The sequence below is a fragment of the Pongo abelii genome, chromosome X (genome assembly GCF_028885655.2).
Source record: "Pongo abelii isolate AG06213 chromosome X, NHGRI_mPonAbe1-v2.0_pri, whole genome shotgun sequence".
Lineage (NCBI taxonomy): Eukaryota > Metazoa > Chordata > Mammalia > Primates > Hominidae > Pongo > Pongo abelii.
Genome location: NC_072008.2, coordinates 69,997,785 through 70,018,243, shown reverse-complemented (window position 1 = coordinate 70,018,243; position 20,459 = coordinate 69,997,785). Strand labels below are relative to the sequence as shown.

Below are 20,459 nucleotides of genomic sequence, written 5' to 3'. Positions count from 1 at the left end.
AGTTCTGCAGGCTTAACAGAAAGCATGACTGGGCAGCCTCAGAAAACTTATAATCATGGTGGAAGGTGACTGGAAAGCACATGCATCTTCACAATGTTGGAAGCATGCACATCTTCACAATGGCAGGACAGGAGAGAGAGTGAGGGTGTAAGTGTCACACTTTTAAGCCATCAGATCTCATAAGAACTCACTCACTATCATGAGAACTGCATGGGGGAAATCCACCCCAATGATCTAATTACCTCTCACCAGGTCCCTTCCCTGACACATGGGGATTACAATTCGAAACGAGATTTGTGTGGGGACACAGCCAAACCATATCACTATAGTTCTGTAGTATAATATGAAATAAGGTAATGTGATCACTCCAGTTTTTTTCTTTTTGCTCAGGATAGCTTTGGATATTCTGGGTCTGTTATGGTTCCCCATAAAATTTAGAATTGTTTTTCTATTTCTGTAAAAAGTATCAATGGTATTTGGAAAGGGATTGCATTAAATCTATAGATTGCTTTGGGTAGAATGGACATTTTAAAAATATGGATTCTTCCTATCCACAAACAGAGAATAACTTTCCATATTTTGGTGTTCTTTTTCATTTCTTGCATCCATGTTTAATTTTAAAAAATTTCACTTCTTTGGTTAAGTTAATTAATTCTATGTATTTTATTTTATTTGTAGCTATTGTAAATGGGATTGCCTTCATGATTTCTTTTTTTAGAAATGCTACTGATTTTTAATGTTAAATTTGTATCCTGCAAATTTATTGAATTTGTTTATCAGTTCTAATAGATTTTTGGTAAAGTCTCTGGGTTTTGTGAAGTATAAAATGATATCATCTGCAAACAACAATAGTTTGACTTCTTTCATTTTAATTTGGATGGTCTTCATTTCCTTCTCTTGTCTGATTGGTCTAGCTTGGACTTCTAGTACTATGTTGAATAACAGTGGTGAAAGTGAGCATCCTTGTTGTATTCCTGATCTTAGAAGAAAGGCTTTCAGGTTTTCCCCATTCAGTATAATACTAGCTATGGGTCTATTGTATATGCCTTTTATCATATTGACATATGTTTCTTGTATACCTAGCTTTTTGAGGGTGTTATTCTTTATGAAATGATGTTGAATTCAATGGATCTCTCTGCAGAAACCCTACAAGCCAGAAGACAGTGGGGCCCAATATTCAATATTTTTAAAGAAAAGAATTTTCAACTCAAAATTTCATATCCAGCCAAACTGAGTTTCATAAATGAAGGAGAAATAAATTTGTTTACAGACAAGCAAATGCTGAGGGATTCTGTACCACCAGGCCTGCCTTACAAGAACTCCTGAAGGAAGCACTAAATATGGGAAAGAAAACCGGTACCAGCCACTGCAAAAAGACACCAAAATATAAAGACCAGTGACACCATGAAGAAACTGAATCAACTAATGTGCAAAATAATCAGCTAGCATCATGATGACAGGATCAAATTCACATATAATGATATTAATGTTAAATGTAAATGGGCTAAATGCCCAAATTAAAAGACACAGACTGGCAAGTTGGATAAAGTCAAGACCTATCATTGTGCAGTATTCAGGAGACCCATCTCAAGTGCAAAGACACACATAGGGTCAAAATAAAGGAATGGAGGAATATTTACCAGGGAAGTGAAAAGCAAAAAAAGCTGAGGTTGCAGTCCTAGTCTCTGATAAAGCAGACTTTAAACCAACAAAGATCAAAAAAGACAAAGAAAGGCATTACATAATGGTAAAGGGATCAATGCAACAAGAAGAGCTAACTATCCTAAATATATATGCGCCCAATACAGAAGCACCTAGATTCATAAAACAAGTTCTTAGAGACCTACAAAGGGGCTTAGACTCCCACATAATAATAGTGGGAGACTTTAACACCCCACTGTCAATATTGAACAGAACAATGAGACAAATTATTAATAAGAATATTCAGGACTTGAACTCAGCTCTGGACCAGGTGGACCTAATAGACATCTACAGAACTCTCCACCCCAAATCAACAGAATATACATTCTTCTCAGCACCCCATAGCACTTATTCTAAAATCAACCATATAATTGGAAGTAAAACACTTCTCAGCAAATGCAAAAAAAAAAAAAAAGACAAAAACGAAAAACCGGAAATTATAACAAACGGTCTCTCAGACCACAGTGCAATCAAATTAGAACTTAGGACTAAGAAACTCACTCAAAACCACACAACTCTATGGAAACTGAACAACCTGCTTCTGAATGACTACTGGGTAAATAAATAAATTAAGGCAGAAATAAATAAGTTATTTGAAACCAATGAGAATGAAGACACAACATATCAGAATCTCTGGAACACAGTTAAGCAGCATTTAGAGGAAAATTTATAGCACTAAATGCCCACATCAGAAAGCAGAAAAGATATAAAACCAACACCCTGACATCACAGTTAAAATAACTAGAGAAGAAAGAGCAAATAAATTCAAAAGCTAGCAGAAGACAAGAAATAACTAAGGTCAGAGTGGAACTGAAGAAGATAGAGACATGAAAAACCCTTCAAAAATCCATGAATCCAGGAGGTGGTTTTTTGAAAAGACTAACAAAATAGATAGACCACTAGCCAGACTAATAAAGAAGAAAAGAGAGAAGAATCAAATTGACCCAATAAAAATGATAAAGGGGATATCACCACTGATCCCACAGAAATACAACCTACCATCAGAGAATATTGTGAGCACCTCTACACAAATAAACTAGGAAACCTAGAAGAAATCAATAAATTCCTGGACATATTCACCCTCCCAATATTAACCTGAGAGAAGTCACATCCCTGAATAGACCAATAACAAGTTCTAAAATTGAGGCAGTAATTAATAGCCTACCAACCAAAAGAAAGGCCAGGACCAGACAGATTCACAGCCAAATTCTACCAGAGGTACAAAGAAGAGCTGCTACCATTTTTTCTGAAACTGTTCCAAACAATAGAAAAAAAGGGACTTCTCCCTAACTCAATTTATGAGGCCAGCATCATCCTGATTCCAAAACCTGGCAAAGACTCAACAAAAAAAGAAAATTTCAGGCCAATATCCCTGATGAACATTGATGTGAAAATTCTCAATAAAATTCTGGCAAACCAAATTCAGCAGCAAATCAAGTTGGCTTCATCCCTGAGATGCAAGGCTGGTCCAACATATGCAAATCAATAAATGTACTCCATCACATAAACAAAGCCAACAACAAAAATCACATGATTATCTCAATAGATGCAGAAAAGGCCTTTGACAAAATTCAACAGCCCTTCATGCTAAAAACTCTCAATAAACTAGGCACTGATGGAACATATCTCAAAATAATAAGAGCTATTTATGACAAACCCACAGCCCATATCACACTGAATGGGCAAAAGCTGGAAGAATTCCCTTTGAAAACTGGCACAAACAAGGATGCCCTCTCTCACCACTCCTATTCAACATAGTATTGGAAGTTCTGGCCAGGGCAATCAGGCAAGAGAAAGAAAGAAAGGGTATTTAAATAGGAAGAGAGGAAGTCAAATTGTCTCTGTTTGCAGATGACATGATTTTATATTTAGAAAACCTCATCATCTCAGCCCAAAAACTCCTTAAGTTGATAAGCAACTTCAGCAAAGTCACAGGATAGAAAATCAATGTGCAAAAATCACAAGCATTCCTATACACCAATAATAGACAGAGAACCAAGTCATAATTGAACTCCCATTCACAATTACTACAACAAGAATAAAATACCTGGAAATACAACTTAACAGCTTAGAAGGGACCTGAAGGACCTCTTCAAGGAGAACTACAAGCCACTGCCCAAGGAAATAAGAGAGGACACAAACAAATGGAAAAACATTCCATGCTTATGGATAGGAAGAATGAATATCATGGAAATGGCCATACTGTCCAAAGTAATTTATAGATTCAATTCTATTTCCATCAAGCTACCATTAACTTTCCTCACAGAACTAGAAAAACTACTTTAAATTTAGTATGGAACCAAAAAAAGAGCCTGTATAGCCAAGACAATCCTAAGTAAAAAGAACAAAGCTAGAGGCATTAGGCTACCTGACTTCAAACTATACTACAAGGCTACAGTAACCAAAACAGCATGATACTGGTACCAAATCAGATATGTAGACCAATGGAACCGAATACAGGCCTCAGAAATAACACCACACATCTACAACCATCTGATCTTTGACACACCTGACAAAAACAAGCAATGGGGAAGGAATTCGTTATTTAATAAATGATGTTGGGAAAACTGGCTAGACATATGCAGAAAACAGAAATTGGAACCCTTCCTTACACCTAATACAAAAATTAACTCAAGATGGATTAAAGACTTAAATGTAAAACCTAAAACAATAAAAACCTTAGAAGAAAGCCTAGGCAATACCATTCAAGACATAGGCATGGGCAAAGACTTCATGGCTAAAACACCAAAAGCAATGGCAACAAAAGCCAAAATTGTCAAATGGGATCTAATTAAATTAAAGAGCTTCTGCACAGCAAAAGAAACTATCTCAGAGTGAACAGGCAACCTACAGAATGGGAGAAAATTTTTGCGATCTATCAATCTGACAAAGGTCTAATATCCAGAATTGACAAGGAACTTAAACACATTTACAAGAAAAAGAACAACCTCATCGAAAATTGGGTGAAGGATATGAACAGACACTTCTCAAAAGAAGACATTTAGGTAGCCAACAAGCATATGAAAAAAAGCTCATCATCACTGGTCATTAGAGAAATGCAAATCAAAACCACAATGCGATACCATCTCACACTAGTTAGAATAGAGATTATTAAAAAGTCTGGAAACAATAGATGCTGGAGAGGATGCAGAGAAATCGGAATGCTTTTACACTTTTGGTGGTTATACAGTGTGGTGATTCCTCAAGCATCTAGAACCAGAAATACAATGTGACCCAGCAATCCCATTACTGGGTATATACCCAAAGAATTATAAATCATTCTACTATCAAGACACATGTACACATATGTTTATTGCATATGTTGTACTTATACACCATGAAATATTATGCAGCCATAAAAAGGATGAGTTCATGTCCTTTGCAGGAGTATGGATGAGGCTGGAAACAAAACCAAACACTGCACTTTCTCACTCATAAGTGGGAGTTGAACAATGAGAACACATGGATACAGGGAGGGGAACATTACACATTAGAGCCTTTTGGGGATTGTGGGGCAAGGGGATGGAGAGCATTAGGACAAATACCTAAAGCATGCGGTGCTTAAAACCTAGATGATGGGTTGAAAGGTGCAGCAAACCACCATGGCACATGTATACCTATGTAACAAACCTGCACGTTAAGCACATGTATCCCAGAACTTAAAATAAAATTAAATTAAAAAAGAAAGGATGTTGAATTTTATCAAATGCTTTTTCAGCATCAATTGAAAGGATCATCACTGCAGGACTCAGTGTCCATGGAGCAACTACCTTGTTCTCTACTAGCCCCATACCTACAGCCCAAGGGACCAGCAAACAATTGCCCTCCATCATGTTGGGTCCCATATCCCCCACTGGCTCACAGCCTCAGTCAACCAGGGACCTGACATCATTGCATGAATTATCACAGTATAATTCACTGTAATTCACATAATCACACCATTGTTATGAATCAAAATCTGCCCAAAAAGAGATATCTTAGTTTTCTCAAAATCAAAGAATGTTTTAAAAGACCACACAGCTGCTGAATAATCAACTTGTGAAACTGAGATGTTTCTAGAATGAAACAGTAAATGTGCCTGTAATAACTTAATTTTTTTATGTCAGAAAATTATATTTGTCTCCATCTTTTTTCCCACAGTATATTAAATAAAAAGGGAAATAAGGTATAAATAGACTTTGTAAACTTTTTACATTGAAAAAGCCATGAAGTAAGCAGATAAGACAGATATTCTGTAAATTGGAGGGGCATATAGGATATTTTTGAAAAGGCACAAAGTCCTCAGATGGGCTTAGAAAATTCACTGTATAATCCATATATCATTTTACTTGACTTGCACGTCTTCAGGTGCTTGTGTTTACTGTGTTCTTGCCATTAACTAAATGTCTCAGTCTGTCACAGTGTATAATATTCTGTGAATTTTCTTGTATTATAGTTTTATTGTTGGTCTCTTTGCATCGATGATACAGCAGCAACAACATTTTAAAATTATTGTTATTATTGATTCCTAGTTTTATTCTGTTTTGCCAGAGAAGATGCTTGATATTATTTCTATTTTGTTGAATACTTTAAGACTTACTTCTTGACCTAACATATGGTCTATCCTTGAGAATGATCCATGTGCTGAGGAAAATAATGTGTATTCTGCAGCTGTTGAATGAAATGTTCTGTAAATATCTCTTATGTTTATTTGATCCATAGTGCAGATTATTTCTGGTGTTTGTTGATATATTTTTAATGGTCTAGAAGATACATCCCATGCTGAAGGTGGTGGGGGGCAGTTTGAAGTCTCCAGGCATTATTGTATCTCTCTTATTCTATAAGAATATGTGCCTTATATATCTGGGTGATCAAGTGTTAAGTGCATATAAATTTACAATTGCTATATCTCCTGCTGAATTGACCACTTTATGGTTATATAATTATGGTCATTGCCTCTTCCTATAGGTTTTGTCTTGAAATCAATCTGAATTCAAGTATAGCAACTCCTGTCTTTTCTTTTTTTTTTTTTTTTTTAATACTTTAAGTTCTAGGGTACCTGTGCACAACATGCAGGTTTGTTACATATGTATACTTGTGCCATGTTGGTGGGCTGCACCCATTAGCTCATCATTTACATTATGTATATCGCCTAATGCTATCCCTCCCCCTCCCCCCACCCTACGACAGGCCCCGGTGTGTGACATTCCCCTTCCTGTGTCCAAGTGTTCTCATTGTTCAATTCCCACCTATGAGTGAGAACATGCAGTGTTTGGTTTTCTGTCCTTGCAATAGTTTGCTCAAAATGATGGTTTCCATCTTCATCCATGTCCCTACAAAGGACATGAACTCATCCTTTTTTATGGCTGCATAGTATTCCATGGTGTATATGTGCCACATTTTCTTAACCCAGTCTGTCATTGATGGAAATTGGGTTGGTTCCAAGTCTTTGCTATTGTGAATAGTGCCACAATAAACATACGTGTGCATGTGTCTTTATAGCAGCATGATTTATAATCCTTTGGGTATATATACAGTAATGGGATGGCTGGGTCAAATGGTATTTATAGTTGTAGATCCTTGAGGATTCACCACACTATCTTCCACAATGGTTGAACTAGATTACAGTCCCACCAACAGTGTAAAAGCATACCTATTGGGGGTGGAGCCAAGATGGCTGAATAGGAACAGCTCCAGTCTGCAGCTCCCAGCATGAGCAATGCAGAAGAGGAGTGATTTCTGCATTTCCAATTGAGGTACCGGGTTCATATCACTGGGGAGTGTCAGAAAGTGAGTGGAGGACAGTGAGTGCAGTGCACCGAGCATGAGCTGAAGCAGAGCGAGGCATCGCCACACCTGGGAAGCACAAGGGGTCAGGGAATTCCCTTTCCTAGTCAAAGAAATGGGTGACAGATGGCACCTGGAAAATTGGGTCACTCCCACCCTAATACTGCGCTTTTCCAATGGTCTTAGCAAACGGTACACCAGGAGATTATATCCCCTGCCTGGCTCGGAAAGTCCTACGCCCACGGAGCCCTGATCATTGCTAGCACAGCAGTCTGAGATCAAACTGCAAGGCGGCAGCGAGGCTGGGGGAGGGGTGTCTGCCATTGTCGAGGCTTGAGTAGGTAAACAAAGCAGCCGGGAAGCTCGAACTGGGTGGAGCCCACCGCAGCTCAAGGAGGCCTGCCTGCCTCTGTAGACTCCATCTCTGGGGGCAGGGCATAGCCAAACAAAAGGCAGCAGAATCCTCTGCAGACTTAAATGTCCCTGTCTGACAGCTTTAAAGAGAGTAGTGGTTCTTCCAGCACACAGCTGGAGATCTGAGAACGGACAGACTGCCTCCTCAAGTTGGTTCCTGACCCCTGAGTAGCCTAACTGGGAGGCACCCCCCAGTAGGGGCAGACTGACAGCTCACAGGGCTGGGTACTCCTCTGAGACAAAACTTCCAGAGGAACAATCAGGCAGCAACATTTGCTGCTCACCAATATCCACTGTTCTGCAGCGTCTGCTGCTGATACCCAGGCAAACAGGGTCTGGAGTGGACCTCTGGCAAACTGCAACAGACCTGCAGCTGAGGGTGCTGACTGTTAGAAGGAAAACTAACAAACAGAAAGGACATCCACACCAAAACCCCATCTGTATGTCACCATCATCAAAGACTAAAGGTAGATAAAACCACAAAGGTGGGGAAAAAACAGAGCAGAAAAACTGGAAACTCTAAAAATCGGAGGGCCTCTCCTCCTCCAAAGGAATGCAGCTCCTCACCAGCAATGGAACAAAGCTGGATGGAGAATGACTTTGACGAGTTGAGAGAAGAAGGCTTAAGACGATCAAACTACTCTGAGCTAAAGGAGGAAGTTCGAACCCATGGCAAAGAAGTTAAAAACTTTGAAAAAAAAATTAGACAAATGGCTAACTGGAATAACCAATGCAGAGAAGTCCTTAAAGGACCTGATGGAGCAGAAAACCAAGGCATGAGAACTACGTGATGAATGCACAAGCCTCAGTAGCCGACTCGATCAACTGGAAGAAAGGGTATCAGTGATGGAAGATCAAATGAATGAAATGAAGCAAGAAGAGAAGTTTAGAGAAAAAGAATAAAAAGAAATGAATAAAGCCTCCAAGAAATATGGGACTATGTGAAAAGACCAAATCTGTGTCTGATTGGTGTACCTGAAAGTGACGGGGAGAATGGAACCAAGTTGGAAAACACTCTGCAGGATATTATCCAGGAGAACTTCCCCAATCTAGCAAGGCAGGCCAACATGCAAATTCAGGAAATACAGAGAATGCCACAAAGATACTCCTTGAGAAGAGCAACCCCAAGACACATAATTGTCAGATTCACCAAAGTTGAAATGAAGGAAAAAATGTTAAGGGCAGCCAGAGAGAAAGGTCAGGTTACCCACAAAGGGAAGCCCATCAGACTAACAGCAGGTATCTCGGCAGAAACTCTACAAGCCAGAAGAGAGTGGGGGCCAATATTCAACATCCTTAAAGAAAAGAATTTTCAACCCAGAATTTAATATCCAGACAAACTAAGCTTCATAAGTGAAGGAGAAATAAAATCCTTTACAGACAAGCAAATGCTGAGAGATTTTGTCACCACCAGGCCTGCTCTAAAAGGGATCCTGAAGGAAGTGCTAAACATGGAAAGGAGTAACCAGTACCAGCCACTGCAAAAACATGCCAAATTGTAAATACCATCGAGGCTAGGAAGAAATGGCATCAACTAACGAGCAAAATAACCAGCTAACATCATAATGACAGGATCAAATTCACACATAACAATATTAACCTTAAATGTAAATGGACTAAATGCTCCAATTAAAAGACAAAGACTGGCAGATTGGATAAAGAGTCAAGACATATCAGTGTGCTGTATTCAGGAGACCCATCTCACATGCACAGACACACATAGGATCAAAGTAAAGGGATGGAGGAAGATCTACCAAGAAAATGGAAAACAAAAAAAGGCAGGGGTTACAATCCTAGTCTTGGATAAAACAGACTTTAAACCAACAAAATCAAAAGAGACAAAGAAGGCCATTACATAATGGTAAAGGGACCGATACAACAAGAAGAGCTAACTATCCTAAATATATATGCACCCAACACAGGAGCACCCAGATTCATAAAGCAAGTCCTTAGAGTCCTAGAAACAGACTTAGACTCCCACACAATAATAATGGGAGACTTTAACACCTGACTGTCAACATTAGACAGATCAACAAGGCAGAAAGTTAACAAGGATATCCAGGAATTGGACTCAGCTCTGCACCAAGCAGACCTAATAGACATCTACAGAACTTTCCACCCCAAATCAACAGAATATACATTCTTCTCAGCACCACACCACACTTATTCCAAAATCGACCACATAGTTGGAAGTAAAGCTCTCCTCAGCATATGTAAAAGAACAGAAATTATAACAAACTGTCTCTCAGACCACAGTGCAATCAAACTAGAACTCAGGATTAAGAAACTCACTCAAAACCACTCAACTACATGGAAACTGAACAACCTGCTCCTGAATGACTACTGGGTACATAATGAAATGAAGGGAGAAATAAATATGTTCTTTGAAACCAACAAGAACAAAAACACAACATACCAGAATCTCTGGGACACATTCAAAGCACTGTGTAGAGGGAAATTTATAGCACTAAATGCCCACAAGAGAAAGCAGGAAAGATCTGAAATTGACACCCTAACATCACAATTAAAAGAACTAGAAAAGCAAGAGCAAACACATTCAAAAGCTAGCAGAAGGCAAGAAATGACTAAGATCAGAGCAGAACTGAAGGAAATAGAGACACAAAAAACCCTTCAAAAAATCAATGAATCCAGGAGCTGGTTTTTTGAAAAGATCAACAAAATTGATAGACTGCTAGCAAGACTAATAAAGAAGAAAAGAGAAAAGAATCAAATAGATGCAATAAAAATGATAAAGGGGATATCACCACTGATACCACAGAAATACAAACTACCATCAGAGAATACTTTAAACACCTCTACGCAAACTAGAAAATTTAGAAGAAATGGACAAATTCCTGGACACATACACCCTCCCAAGACTAAACCAGGAAGAAGTTGAATCCCTAAATAGACCAATAACAGGATCTGAAATTGTGGCAATAATTAATAGCCTACCAACCAAAAAAAGTCCAGGAACAGACGGATTCACAGCTGAATTCTTCCAGAGGTACAAAGAGGAGCTGGTACCATTCCTTCTGAAAGTATTCCAATCATTAGAAAAAGAGAGAATCCTCCCTAAGTCATTTTATGAAGCCAGCAACAGCCTGATGCCAAAGCCTGGCAGAGATACAACAAAAAAAGAGAATTTTAGACCAATATACCTGATGAACGTCAATGCAAAAATCCTCGATAAAATACTGGCAAACCGAATCCAGCAGCACATCAAAAAGCTTACCCACCATGATCAAGTAGGCTTCATCCCTGGGATGCAAGACTGATTCAACATACACAAATCAATAAATGTAATCCAGCATATCAACAAAACCAAAGACAAAAACCACATGATTATCTCAATAGATGCAGAAAAGGCCTTTGACAAAATTCAGCAGCCCTTCATGCTAAAAACTCTCAATAAATTAGGTATTGAAGGGATGTAGCTCAAAATAATAAGAGCTATTTATGACAGACCCTCAGCCAATATCATACTGAATGGGCAAAATCTGGAAGCATTCCCTTTGAAAACCGGCACAAGACAGAGATGCCCTCTCTCACCATTCCTATTCAACATAGTGTTGGAAGTTCTGGCCAGGGCAATCAGGCAGGATAAAAAAAAAAGGGTATTCAGTTAGGAAAAGAGGAAGTCAAATTGTCCCTGTTTGCAGATGACATTATTGTATATTTAGAAAACCCCATTGTCTCAGCCCAAAATCTCCTTAAGCTGATAAGCAACTTCAGCAAACTCTCAGAATACAAAATCAGTATGCAAAAATCACAAGTATTCCTATACACCAATAACAGACAAACAGAGAGCCAAATCATGAGTGAACTCCCATTCACAATTGCTTCAAAGAAAATAAAATACCTAGGAATCCAACTTACAAGGGATGTGAAGGACCTCTTCAAGAGGAACTACAAACCACTGCTCAACGAAATAAAAGAGGACACAAACAAATGGAAGAACATTCCATGCTCATGGATAGGAGAATCAAAATCGTGAAAATGGCCATACTGCCCAAGGTAATTTATAGATTCAATGCCATCCCCATCGTGCTACCAATGACTTTCTTCACAGAATTGGAAAAAAAACTACTTTAAACTTCACATGGAACCAAAAAGGAGCCCACATTGCCAAGACAATCCTAACCCAAAAGAACAAGCTGGAGGCATCATGCTAACTGACTTCAAACTATACTACAAGGCTACAATACACAAAACAGCATGGTCCTGGTACCAAAACAGAGATACAGACCAATGGAACAGAACAGAGCCCTCAGATATGATACCACACGTCTACAACCATCTGATCTTTGATAAACCTGACAAAAACAAGAAATGGGGATAGGATTCCCTATTTAATAAATGGTGCTCAGAAAACTGGCTAGCCATATGTAGCAACTCCTGTTCTTTCTTTGTTTCAAATATCATAGAATATCTTTTTCCATCCCTTTATCTTCAGTCTGTCTGTGTCTTTACAAGGGAAGTCTGTTTCTCATAGGCAACATATCATTGGGTCTTTTTAAAATCAATTCAGCCACTCTATGTTTTTTGATCGTAGAATTTAGTCCATTTACATTTGATGTTATTAGTAATACTGAATAATTAGTAACATTCAATGATAAGTGAAGACTTACTCCTGCCATTTTGTTATGTGTTTCCTGGTTGTTTTGTAGTCTTATTTCTTTCCTTCCTTCTCGTCTTCCTTTTAGTGAAGGTAATTTTGTCTGGTGGTATGCTTTAATTTCTTAATATTTTTTTGTATCTGTTGTTCATTTTTTTGATTTGAGGTTACCATGAGGCTTGCAAATACTATCTTATAACTCATTATTTTCAGGGTGATAATGTCTTAACACTCTTTACTTAAACAAACAAGAATAAAGTAAACTAAAAAACACTCTACACCTTAAATTAATCTCAAGTCTTTTTAATCTTTCAATTTCTATTTATATCTCACTGTACTGTCTTTGACTTGAAAAGTTGTAGTTCTTTTTGACTGGTTCTTCTTTAAGTGTTTCTATTTAAGATAGGGGGAGTTTACAAGCCATATTTATTGTGTTATAATATTTTGAATTTTCCTTTGTGCTTATCAGTGAGTATTGTAAGGTTAGATGATTTCTTTTTTTTTTTTTTTGAGACAGAGTCTCACTCTGTCACCCGGGTGGGAGTGCAGTGGCATGATCTCCACTCACTGCAAGCTCCACCCCCCAGGTTCATGGCATTCTCCTGCCTCAGCCTCCCGAGTAGCTGGGACTACTGGCACCAGCCACCATGCCCAGTTAATTTTTTTGAATTTTTAGTAGAGATGGGGTTTCACCGTGTTCGCCAGGATGGTCTCGATCTCCTGACCTCGTGATCTGCCCGCCTCAGCCTCCCAAAGTGCTGGGATTCAGGCTGAGCCACCGTGACCGACCTCCAGATGATTTCTTATTGCTCACTAATGTACTTTCTTTCTGATCGAAGTACTTCCTTTAGCATTTCATGTAGGGTAAGTCTGGTGTTGGTAAAATTCCTCAGCTTTTGTTTGTCTGGGAAAATCTTTATTTCTTCATTATGTTTGAAGAATATTTTTGTTTGGTTAACCGTTTCTTTTTTTTCCCTGAAGCTCTTTAAGTATGTCATGTCACTTTTTTGTTGCTTGCAAGGTGTCCACTGAAAAGTTTGCTGCCAGGTGTATTGTGGTGCTACTGTATATTATTTGTTTCTTTTCTCTTGTTGCTTTTAGGATCCTTTCTTTACTCTTGACCTTTGGGAGTTTGATTATTAAGTGCCTTGGGGTAGGCTTCTTTGGGTTAAATCTACTTGGGGTTCTGTAAACTTCTTGTACTTAGATATCGATTTTTTTTCCAGGTTTGGTAAGTTCTGTGTTATTATTCTTTTGAATAATCTTTCTAATCATATCTCTTTCTCTACCTCCTCTTTAAGGTCAGTAACTCTTAGATTTGCTCTTATGAGGCCGTTTTCTAGATATTCTAAGTGTGCTTCATTGTTTTTTATTCTTTTTTTTGTCTCCTCGGACTGTACATTTTCAAATAGCCTACCTTCAAGTCCACTAATTTGTTCTTCTGCTTGATTAATTCTATTAAAAGACTTTGGTGCATTCTTCAGTATGCCAATTACATTTTTTTCAGTTCCAGAATTTCTACTTGATTCTTTTTAATTATTTTAATATTTTTATTAAATTTATCTGATAGAACTTTGAATTCCTTCTCTGTGATATCTTGAATTTCTCAGTTTTCTCGAAACAGCTATCTTGAATCATCTGAAAGGTCACATATCTCTGTTTCTCTGGGATTGGCTCCTGGTGCCTTATTTAGTTTGGTGGAGTCATGTTTTCCTATATGGTCTTGATGCTTGCAGATGTTCTTTGGTGTCTGGGCATTGAAAAGTTATGTATTTATTGTAGTCTTCACAATCTGGGTTTGTTTGTACTCAGTCCATCTTGAGAAGGCTTTCTGGGTATTTGAAAGGACTTGGGTGTTGTGATCTTAGCTGTATCTGCATTAGAGGGGAACCCAAGCCCAATAATACTGTGGTTTCTGTAAACTCATAAAGGTATCACTTTGGTGGTCTTGGATAAGATCTGGAAGAATTCTATGTATTAAGGCAGAAACGCTTGTTTTCTTTCCTTACTTTTCCCAAACAGAATATCTCTCTTTGCTGAGCTGCTTGGAGCTAGGTGTCGGATGGCTTAAGCAGCCCAGTGAGTACCAACACTGGATATATGCTGGGTCAGACCTGAGGCCAGCAAAACACTCGGTTTCACCCAAGGCCCATTGTAACCACTGTCTGGCTACCACCTATTTCCACTCAAGGCTGGAGGGCAATACAATCTGCCGGTCATAGAGCCAGCCAGGGTTGCGTCTCTCCCTTCAGGGCAGCAAGTTTCCCCAGTACCAGGGCGGTCCAGAAATACTGTCCAGCCACCAAAGACTAGAGTCAAAAACCTTAGAAATCTACCTGTGCTATTGTACTATGGCTGAGTTGGTGCTCAAACAATGAGATGCTTTCCCTATCCTCTCCACAGGAAGCAGAGCCTCAGCTCATTACCACCACCATCACAGGCCCACTGGAAGTATTTTCAAGCTACCACTGATGTTCACTTAATGCCCAATGGATCTTTAGCATGTGGTGAATGTTGCCAGGCTTGAAACTCACCCTTTAGGGCAGTGGGCTCCCTTTTGGCCCAAGGCACGTCCAGAAATGCTGTCTAAGAGCCATGGTCTGGAATCAGAGACCCCAAGAGCCCACTTGCTACTCTACCCTCCTGTGGCCAAGCTGGTACCTAAGGTGCAAGACAAAGTCCCCTTTACTTTTTCCTCTGCTTTTCTCAAGTAGGAGGAGTCTCTCACTGTAGCTATCACAGCTGAAAATGTGCTGGATCTCACCTGAAGCCAGCATGTCCCAGTCTCACCCAAGGCCTATGGTGTACTACCTGGGCATTGCTGTGGGTTATTCAGGGGCCAATATATCTTTAGGCAGCAGGTGATGGGTCCTGCCTGGATTGGGTCGTTTCCTTCAAGGTGGTGGGTTCCCTTCTGGCTCAGGATGTATCTAGAAATGTCATCCAGGAACTAAGGCCTACAATGGGGGACTCAAAACTTTGATCAGTGCTCCCCCCTACTGTGGCTGAGCTGATATTCAAGGTTCAAGACAAAGTCCTCTTTACTCTTCCCTCTCATTTCCACAAGTGGAAGAAAGGCGTCTCTTTTGCAGCCATGAGCTATGCTGTCAAGGGTTGGGGGCGATGTGGCATGTGCTCCCTTAGCCACTATGGCTGGTGTCTCAGCAGGTCACATTCCCCCGATGTGTACTGGCTCTTTGCTTAGCATAGCACTAGGACTCAGCTAGGAGTTGTGGTCCTTGTGTCCTACACTGCCTTTAAAATTTATTTAGAACCCCAAAGCACTTTAGTTTGCAGTGAACTCAAATTCCACCTGCTGGGTTGGATAATTCCCCTCTGGCTGGGGCTGGTCTAAATGCCTCCTCCATTGGCGGGCATCAGCTGAGTTCAGTCCTGTTTTGCTTTATGCTGTGACAGGGCAGCAAAACTCAAGTCTCACTGTGAAACTTGAGCTCAATGCAAGGTTTCACAACTGCTGTATCCTCCCTTTCCCAAGAGCACAGATTATTTTCTCACACCACACATCTACTGCTAGAGGATAGTGGAGAAGGAGTGGCATTAGAGATTCAAGACTTTCTTACCTACTTCAGTGCCTCATATGATTTGGCTGTGTCTCCTCTCAAATCTCATCTTGAATTGTAGTTCCCATACTCCCCATGTGTCATGGGAAGGACCTGATGGGAGGTAATTGGATCATGGGGGGCAGCTACCCTGCTTTTCTCATGATAGTGAGTGAGTTCTCACAAGATCTGATGGTTTTATAAGGGGCTTTTCCCCCTTTGCTGGACACACATCCTTGCTGATGCCATGTGAAGAAGGACATGATTGCTTCCCGTTCCCCCATGATTGTAAGTTTCCTGTGGCCTCCCGAGCCCTGCAGAACCTGAGTCAATAAAACTTCTTTCCTTTCTAAATTACCCAGTATCGGGCAGTTCTTTATAGCGGTGTGAGAGTGGACTAATACAGTGCCTATTTCAGTGATATAAAGTTAAAACCAAATACTATGAGTGCTCACCTGATTTTTTCTTCTTATGAATGTGCTATTTTTGTTTAGATAGTTATTACATTTGGTGTTCCTGTGGGAGGGATGCTTGATGGAGCCTTCTATTTGGCCATCTTACTCCATCCATAATCAATTAATGCTTAGTAATTTTTTTTTTTTACTTAAAAAATTTCAACTTTTGTTTTGGATTCAGGAGGTATATTTGCAAGTTTGTTACATGGGTATGTTACATGATGCTGAGATTTGCGGTATGATTGATCCTGTCACCCAGGTAGTGAGCGTAGTACCCAATAGGTAGTTTTTCTATATATATTACTATACTTTAATTTCTAGGGTACATGTGCACAACGTGTAGGTTTGTTACATGTGTATACATGTGCCATGTTGGTGTGCTGCACCCATTAACTCGTCATTTACATTAGGTATATCTCCTAATGCTATCCCTCCCACCTCCCACCACCCCACAACAGGCCCCAGTGTGTGATGTTCCCCTCCCTGTGTCCAAGTGTTCTTATTGATCAATTCTCACCTATGAGTGAGAACATTCGGTGTTTGGTTTTTTGTCCTTGCGATAGTTTGCTGAGAATTATGGTTTCCAGCTTCATCCATGTCCCTACAAAGGACATGAACTCATCCTTTTTTATGGCTGCATAGTATTCCATGGTGTATATGTGCCACATTTTCTTAATCCACTCTATCATTGATGGACATTTGTGTTGGTTCCAAGTCTTTGCTGTTGTGAATAGTGCCACAATAAACATACCTGTGCATGTGTCTTTATAGCAGCATGATTTATAGTCTTTTGGGTATATACCCAGTAATGGGATGGCTGGATCAAATAGTATTTCTAGTTCTAGATCCCTGAGGAATCACCGCACTGTCTTTCACAATTGTTGAACTAGTTTACAGTCCCACCAACAGTGTAAAAGTGTTCCTATTTCTCCACATCCTCTCCAGCACCTGCTGTTTCCTGACTTTTTAATGATCACCATTCTAACTGGTGTGAGATGGTATCTCATTGTGGTTTACAAAATGGTTTTATATATGCTATCTCTTTCAATCCTAACAATTGTACTGTGGGGTGAATGGCATAATGCCTGTTGTATAAATGAAGAAACAGACTCAGATACATTATTCTTTCTTCCTTTTTCTCTATTTAGACAATCTACAAGGCCCACCATAGGAACTATATTCTTCACAGGAAAAACATAGACTGATTAACGTCCAACTTGAATTCAGTTCACCCTTCTCTGAATTCTTACTGTAAAGTCAGTTTTATGTATTTTACTACTGACATGCTATTTTTTCTTTTCAGTCTTTTCCTGTGTATTGTAATTTAGCAATGTAAAAAGACAAGCATAGATTTTACATTTAATGAATTTGATTCCTAACTGACCTTGATGCATACTTGTGTGATTTTATGCAGGATATCTAGTTCTCCAAACCTCAGTTTCCCCACCTGTGAAATGTGGATAACAATGCTTACCTCCCAATATCGTTTGGTTTATCAAATAAGAAAATTGAAAGTTTTCCTTCCTTCCTTTCTTTCCTTCCTTCCTTTCTTCCTTCTTCCTTCCTTCCTCTCTCCTGTCCTCTCTTCTTCTTTCCCTTCCTTTCTTAAAATATGTTCGCATTCAAATTGACGTTTTCCTTCCTTCTTCCCTTCCTTCCTTCCTTCCCTTCCTCTCTCCTGTCCTCTCTTCTTCCCTCCCTCCTTTCTTAAAATATGTCCGCAATCAGGCTGAAAGCCCCATGATGTCAGTGCAGATATCTTAAACCTCTGTTTCTTCCCCAACAGAGTTGAATTCATAATATTTGATACCTACATTTACTTGGAATTGGAAGGCTTGGAATGCATGTTTTTGGAGTACTAGGCTTCTACATATAGTCTCATCATCTAAGATCAACTTTCAGAGCCTTTGAATCTAAAATACTTTTGCTGGATCTAATTAAAATTTCAACATGCTGATAAGCAAGTTAATGGCTTCCATCTTCACAAATCATTTATTTGTCAAAAAGGGAAATGTAGTTTCTTTGATTTTAATGAATAGGTTTCCCCAGAAATTACACATTTTCTGAAATCATTATTAATACCAATTTTAAACACAAACTCTCCATTGGTGGCTTTTATCGTTGCTATGACACCAATAACAAGCAGTCACTACACTCATTGACAGAGAGAACTCACTTTAAATCCCTTAAAGTCTGCAATTACTTTTGGTTGGAGGTTAGTGAAAGAAGTGTGAGGTACACTTCAGCAGTTTCTAAAAAGTCTACACTAACACAAGGACTATGATAGACAATCCCCTAGAAAAATTGACATCTTCTTATATTCCATTCTTTATTCTTTCTCTTTCTGTTGTATGCCTGAGGGCTACAGCTCCAAATATTATATTTAAATAACCAGTTTCTTCAAATGATATTAAAGTGCTTTACAAATACTATTTCTTTAATCTTTCATAATGTCTAGAGCTCTGAAAGATGCATTAATATTTATTTGTACATTTGCTTGCATCTTGTTCAGAGCTTCAGTCTCAAGTCGGAAGAATTTTTTAAAAGAATATAAAACATTATCCTTATTCTTAAGTATTCTTACCTGTTCGTACTTTTAGCATACATAAATAACAGTGACTCTTCCCTTTTTAATTCATTTTCCAGATGAGTTTCATTTATTCTAAGCCTGGATAAAATAATGTACAGCTTGCGGTAGTGGAAAAAAAAATGGGCTTAGAAATAGACCACAGATGGATTTCTGGATCCATCATATACTGGCTATGTGACTTTATACAGACCTTTAACCTCCTTGAGGCTCAATTACTTAATTTAGTACACAAAGATAAATAATAAAATGTGGTCATTATTATGAGACTCAAATGAGATGGTGGATCTTTGAAATACTTTGAAAATGTAAAGGATTATGCTAATTCTACCTCCGATAAAGCTATTAATGTAAGTGAATGTGTATTGTAATTCACAACAGAGAAATAATTTGTGCATTTTTTCTTTTTCCTTTTGAGGTATAAAATAGCATCCTAAAAATTAAATATATAATTTAAATCTTTCTATTAAAATTAAGAATAGGATATTAGAATATCAATGTTGGAATAGACCTTAGAGATAATCTAGTCCATCCCACATTACTGTATAAAAGGAGACAGGGAGGCCAAGAGGAAAAATAAACTTTTTTTTAGGTTATACAATTAGGCAGTGGTAAAATCAGGATTGGAACTCTGGTCCCCTTTCTTCCCATTCAATGTATTTCCTACTCTACTACAATGTCTTACCTAAATGGTCCTGTTGGGCTTTGTTATGAAGCTACTGTTCATCTCCAACTTTTCATTCATTGCTTTGAGCCAAGATTTTAATATGAACTGTTAAGCAGGCTTCTCCTTGGTGGGAGATTACTTTTCACAAAGAGAATGACCTAGAAGGCAATTCTTTCACACATTTTACCTTTCTGCCAGTAGATTGTAAACTATTGCATGGCTACTGGGGCAATAGGTAGGACAACCAGAAAATGTGACCCAAGGCTGGAGGTCATGTTATTTTTTCCTTAGGGATATATAGATATTGGTCTTGCTGGAGCAACAATAGAAAATAAGTTAGTGACTAGTATATGGTAAATATTCCTTTAGTGTTCATTTTATTCCATTTCTCCTCACATTATGCTAGAATGTTATTGCCTACAAAGTACTTTCATATTTTTTATTTCAAGTTATTTTCACAACAAATACATGAGGTAAGGATTATTCTCATATTACAGATGAGAAAACTGAGACTCTGAGAGAGTAAATTAATAGCCAAACTTCACACAGTAAACAAGAGAAGTAAGAGTTCAACCTAGATTCTCTGACCTCAAGTGAAGGGATCTTTCCACTATACCATAATGGCCTGCGATTTTGCCGTACTTAGTCAATTTTGAAAAATATTACTAAAGATGCGACTACAAATTAATAA

General features: G+C 38.6%; 1 protein-coding gene across 7 annotated transcripts in view; it reads right to left on the bottom strand.

Moving 5' to 3' along the window:
• Positions 1–20,459, bottom strand: part of ZC3H12B (zinc finger CCCH-type containing 12B) — a 459,035-nt gene that overhangs the window by 107,793 nt on the left and 330,783 nt on the right. The window contains exon 5 of one of the 7 annotated variants that reach the window (XM_054544658.2): positions 1–112. The exons of the other annotated variants lie outside the window; for them this stretch is intronic. The gene's annotated coding sequence lies outside the window, so the exon portion shown is untranslated. The remainder of the gene's footprint in view (positions 113–20,459) is intronic. 7 annotated transcript variants of the gene reach the window in all.